The sequence below is a fragment of the Neoarius graeffei genome, chromosome 20 (genome assembly GCF_027579695.1).
Source record: "Neoarius graeffei isolate fNeoGra1 chromosome 20, fNeoGra1.pri, whole genome shotgun sequence".
Taxonomy (NCBI): domain Eukaryota; kingdom Metazoa; phylum Chordata; class Actinopteri; order Siluriformes; family Ariidae; genus Neoarius; species Neoarius graeffei.
Window position 1 is genome coordinate 37,544,630 of NC_083588.1, and position 6,000 is coordinate 37,550,629.

A 6,000-nucleotide genomic window follows, 5' to 3' on the forward strand; every position below is an offset into this window, starting at 1 on the left:
GGGGAATAGTTGGTGCAGATGTTCACTCCCTGTGTCTCTGAAGGGAAGCTGCAGGCTGGAGGTCGCTGGGCCTGATCAGATGGAGATGATGCTCGGACATTTTGACAGGATTATTTTCGATCAAACACTGTTTCATAACGACATGCAGCGGGAGCATCACACATGTCCTGAAAGCGCATCATCATCATCAGAGGCTCGGGTTTACTCATAAAACCAGACACGTCATCACAGGCTGCCACCGTATGGGACGCTGTCAGAGGCTGCCTTCAAACGGTCCGAAATAAATAAATACAATTTAAAAAAAAAAGAGCACAAACAATCCGTATCCAGGCCTCACCTTCAGTCCGTAAGGAAATGACGATATTCACCGCTCGTCCATCCCGCAACTCGTCCTCATCAGGAAAAGGCCAGTCACAGGACCGGGATAAATATCCTGCACCCTCCGGAGACACTGAGTGTGCGCGTGTGTTTATTCACAGCACTTCACTAGGCACATTGCTGGCTCTTCTCAGGGTTGCCAGATTGGGTTACCAATTTCTAATCCATAAACGGCTCACATCCCACCCAGTTCACTAAAAAAATCCCAAAGTGAGCATGCATTTAAAAAACTATCCTCGACCACGATGCGTTCGTTATCACGCCAATGTATAAAAAAAGAATAGTCTGGAGAGTGGAAATACACCCAATCTGGCAACCGGCTATACTACACTGAAGGCCAGCTCTGAAAATTCCGCCGCTTCCGGAAACAGAATCCGCTTCCTCTCAGCAGGGACGGGTTTATTTTAGAATATTTTTTTAACAACCGAGGTTTATTGCAAAGAAATATAAAACTAGCAAGAAAAAAACGAGAATAAAAATAATGTTAAAATGTAATGTAATATTTTAAAATAATAATTTCCTGTTTCTGGAGCGGCCGTGACGTTTAGAGGTCACAGCCTGCAGGTGTGCGCGCGCGGGTTGGTGAATCCCTCTGGACTGAACGCGTCTCTGACCTTCAGCTTCAATCTCTCTCTCCTTCAGCTTCAATCTCTCTCTCTCTCCTTCAGCTTCAATCTCTCTCTCTCTCCTTCAGCTTCAATCTCTCTCTGTCCTTCAGCTTCAATCTCTCTCACTCTCCTTCAGCTTCAATCTCTCACTCTCCTTCAGCTTCAATCTCTCTCTCTCTCCTTCAGCTTCAATCTCTCTCTCTCTCCTTCAGCTTCAATCTCTCTCTCTCCTTCAGCTTCAATCTCTCTCTCTCTCCTTCAGCTTCAATCTCTCTCTCTCTCCTTCAGCTTCAATCTCTCTCTCTCCTTCAGCTTCAATCTCTCTCTCTCTCTCCTTCAGCTTCAATCTCTCTCTCTCTCCTTCAGCTTCAATCTCTCTCTGTCCTTCAGCTTCAATCTCTCTCACTCTCCTTCAGCTTCAATCTCTCTCTCTCCTTCAGCTTCAATCTCTCTCACTCTCCTTCAGCTTCAATCTCTCTCTCTCACCCACCATCAGCTTCTCTCTCACTCACCCACCATCAGCTTCTCTCTCACTCACCCACCATCAGCTTCTCTCTCACTCACCCACCATCAGCTTCAATCTCTCTCTCACTCACCATCAGCTTCTCTCTCACTCACCCACCATCAGCTTCAATCTCTCTCACTCACCCACCATCAGCTTCTCTCTCACTCACCCACCATCAGCTTCTCTCTCACTCACCCACCATCAGCTTCTCTCTCACTCACCCACCATCAGCTTCTCTCTCACTCACCCACCATCAGCTTCTCTCTCACTCACCCACCATCAGCTTCTCTCTCACTCACCCACCATCAGCTTCTCTCTCACTCACCCACCATCAGCTTCTCTCTCACTCACCCACCATCAGCTTCTCTCTCACTCACCCACCATCAGCTTCTCTCTCACTCACCCACCATCAGCTTCTCTCTCACTCACCCACCATCAGCTTCTCTCTCACTCACCCACCATCAGCTTCTCTCTCACTCACCCACCATCAGCTTCTCTCTCACACACACACCATCAGCTTCAATCTCTCTCACTCTCCTTCAGCTTCAGTCTCTCTCACTCTCCTTCAGCTTCAGTCTCTCTCACTCTCCTTCAGCTTCAGTCTCTCTCACTCTCCTTCAGCTTCAGTCTCTCTCACTCTCCTTCAGCTTCAGTCTCTCTCTCTCTCCTTCAGCTTCAATCTCTCTCTCTCCTTCAGCTTCAATCTCTCTCACTCTCCTTCAGCTTCAATCTCTCTCACTCTCCTTCAGCTTCAATCTCTCTCACTCTCCTTCAGCTTCAATCTCTCTCTCACTCACCATCAGCTTCAATCTCTCTCTCACCCACCATCAGCTTCTCTCTCACACACCCACCATCAGCTTCAATATCTCTCTCTCTCTCTCCTTCAGCTTCAATCTCTCTCACCCACCATCAGCTTCAATCTCTCTCACTCTCCTTCAGCTTCAATCTCTCTCTCACTCACCATCAGCTTCAATCTCTCTCTCACCCACCATCAGCTTCTCTCTCACTCACCCACCATCAGCTTCTCTCTCACTCACCCACCATCAGCTTCTCTCTCACTCACCCACCATCAGCTTCTCTCTCACTCACCCACCATCAGCTTCTCTCTCACTCACCCACCATCAGCTTCTCTCTCACACACCCACCATCAGCTTCTCTCTCAGACACCCACCATCAGCTTCTCTCTCACTCACCCACCATCAGCTTCTCTCTCACTCACCCACCATCAGCTTCTCTCTCACTCACCCACCATCAGCTTCTCTCTCACTCACCCACCATCAGCTTCTCTCTCACTCACCCACCATCAGCTTCTCTCTCTCACCCACCATCAGCTTCTCTCTCTCACCCACCATCAGCTTCAATCTCTCTCTCTCACCCACCATCAGCTTCAATCTCTCTCTCACCCTCCTTCAGCTTCAATCTCTCTCTCACTCACCCACCATCAGCTTCAATCTCTCTCACTCTCCTTCAGCTTCAATCTCTCACTCACCCACCATCAGCTTCAATCTCTCTCTCTCTCCTTCAGCTTCAATCTCTCTCTCTCCTTCAGCTTCAATCTCTCTCTCACTCACCCACCATCAGCTTCTCTCTCACTCACCCACCATCAGCTTCTCTCTCACTCACCCACCATCAGCTTCTCTCTCACTCACCCACCATCAGCTTCTCTCTCACTCACCCACCATCAGCTTCTCTCTCACTCACCCGCCATCAGCTTCTCTCTCACTCACCCGCCATCAGCTTCTCTCTCACTCACCCGCCATCAGCTTCTCTCTCACACACCCGCCATCAGCTTCTCTCTCACACACCCGCCATCAGCTTCAATCTCTCTCACACACCCGCCATCAGCTTCAATCTCTCTCACTCTCCTTCAGCTTCAATCTCTCTCTCTCACTCACCCACCATCAGCTTCAATCTCTCTCACCCACCATCAGCTTCAATCTCTCTCACCCACCATCAGCTTCTCTCTCACTCACCCACCATCAGCTTCAATCTCTCTCACTCTCCTTCAGCTTCAATCTCTCTCACTCTCCTTCAGCTTCAATCTCTCTCTCACTCACCATCAGCTTCAATCTCTCACTCACCCACCATCAGCTTCTCTCTCACTCACCCACCATCAGCTTCTCTCTCACTCACCCACCATCAGCTTCTCTCTCACACACACACCATCAGCTTCAATCTCTCTCACTCTCCTTCAGCTTCAGTCTCACTCACCCACCATCAGCTTCTCTCTCACACACACACCATCAGCTTCAATCTCTCTCACTCTCCTTCAGCTTCAGTCTCTCTCACTCTCCTTCAGCTTCAGTCTCTCTCACTCTCCTTCAGCTTCAGTCTCTCTCACTCTCCTTCAGCTTCAGTCTCTCTCACTCTCCTTCAGCTTCAGTCTCTCTCACTCTCCTTCAGCTTCAGTCTCTCTCTCTCTCCTTCAGCTTCAATCTCTCTCTCTCTCCTTCAGCTTCAATCTCTCTCACTCTCCTTCAGCTTCAATCTCTCTCACTCTCCTTCAGCTTCAATCTCTCTCTCACTCTCCTTCAGCTTCAATCTCTCTCTCACTCACCATCAGCTTCAATCTCTCTCTCACCCACCATCAGCTTCTCTCTCACTCACCCACCATCAGCTTCTCTCTCACTCACCCACCATCAGCTTCAATCTCTCTCACTCTCCTTCAGCTTCAATCTCTCTCACTCTCCTTCAGCTTCAATCTCTCTCTCACTCACCATCAGCTTCAATCTCTCTCTCACCCACCATCAGCTTCTCTCTCACTCACCCACCATCAGCTTCTCTCTCACTCACCCACCATCAGCTTCTCTCTCACTCACCCACCATCAGCTTCTCTCTCACTCACCCACCATCAGCTTCTCTCTCACTCACCCACCATCAGCTTCTCTCTCACTCACCCACCATCAGCTTCTCTCTCACTCACCCACCATCAGCTTCTCTCTCACTCACCCACCATCAGCTTCTCTCTCACTCACCCACCATCAGCTTCTCTCTCACACACCCACCATCAGCTTCTCTCTCACACACCCACCATCAGCTTCTCTCTCACTCACCCACCATCAGCTTCTCTCTCACTCACCCACCATCAGCTTCTCTCTCACTCACCCACCATCAGCTTCTCTCTCACTCACCCACCATCAGCTTCTCTCTCACTCACCCACCATCAGCTTCTCTCTCTCACCCACCATCAGCTTCTCTCTCTCACCCACCATCAGCTTCAATCTCTCTCTCTCACCCACCATCAGCTTCAATCTCTCTCTCACCCTCCTTCAGCTTCAATCTCTCTCTCACTCACCCACCATCAGCTTCAATCTCTCTCACTCTCCTTCAGCTTCAATCTCTCACTCACCCACCATCAGCTTCAATCTCTCTCTCTCTCCTTCAGCTTCAATCTCTCTCTCTCCTTCAGCTTCAATCTCTCTCTCACTCACCCACCATCAGCTTCTCTCTCACTCACCCACCATCAGCTTCTCTCTCACTCACCCACCATCAGCTTCTCTCTCACTCACCCACCATCAGCTTCTCTCTCACTCACCCACCATCAGCTTCTCTCTCACTCACCCGCCATCAGCTTCTCTCTCACTCACCCGCCATCAGCTTCTCTCTCACTCACCCGCCATCAGCTTCTCTCTCACACACCCGCCATCAGCTTCTCTCTCACACACCCGCCATCAGCTTCAATCTCTCTCACACACCCGCCATCAGCTTCAATCTCTCTCACTCTCCTTCAGCTTCAATCTCTCTCTCTCACTCACCCACCATCAGCTTCAATCTCTCTCACCCACCATCAGCTTCAATCTCTCTCACCCACCATCAGCTTCAATCTCTCTCTCACCCTCCTTCAGCTTCAATCTCTCTCTCACCCACCATCAGCTTCAGTCTCTCTCACTCTCCTTCAGCTTCAATCTCTCACTCACCCACCATCAGCTTCAATCTCTCTCTCTCTCCTTCAGCTTCAATCTCTCTCTCACTCACCCACCATCAGCTTCTCTCTCACACACCCACCATCAGCTTCAATCTCTCTCACTCTCCTTCAGCTTCAATATCTCTCACTCTCCTTCAGCTTCAATCTCTCTCACTCTCCTTCAGCTTCAGTCTCTCTCACTCTCCTTCAGCTTCAGTCTCTCTCACTCACCCACCTTCAGCTTCAGTCTCTCTCACTCACCCACCATCAGCTTCTCTCTCACACACCCACCATCAGCTTCAATCTCTCTCTCTCTCTCTCTCCTTCAGCTTCAATCTCTCTCTCACTCACCCACCATCAGCTTCTCTCTCACACACCCACCATCAGCTTCAATCTCTCTCTCTCTCTCTCTCTCTCTCTCTCTCTCTCCTTCAGCGTCAATCTCTCTCTCCTTCAGCTTCAATCTCTCTCTCACTCACCCACCATCAGCTTCTCTCTCACTCACCCACCATCAGCTTCTCTCACTCACCCACCATCAGCTTCTCTCTCACTCACCCACCATCAGCTTCTCTCTCCCTCACCCACCATCAGCTTCAATCTCCCTC

General features: G+C 50.0%; 1 protein-coding gene across 1 annotated transcript in view; it reads right to left on the reverse strand.

Moving 5' to 3' along the window:
* tbc1d16 (TBC1 domain family, member 16) overlaps window positions 1-529 on the reverse strand; it is a 75,335-nt gene extending 74,806 nt beyond the window's left edge. Inside the window, exon 1 of the mRNA XM_060901635.1 lies at window positions 338-529. The gene's annotated coding sequence lies outside the window, so the exon portion shown is untranslated. The remainder of the gene's footprint in view (window positions 1-337) is intronic.
* Between the last annotated feature and the right edge of the window lie 5,471 nt (window positions 530-6,000).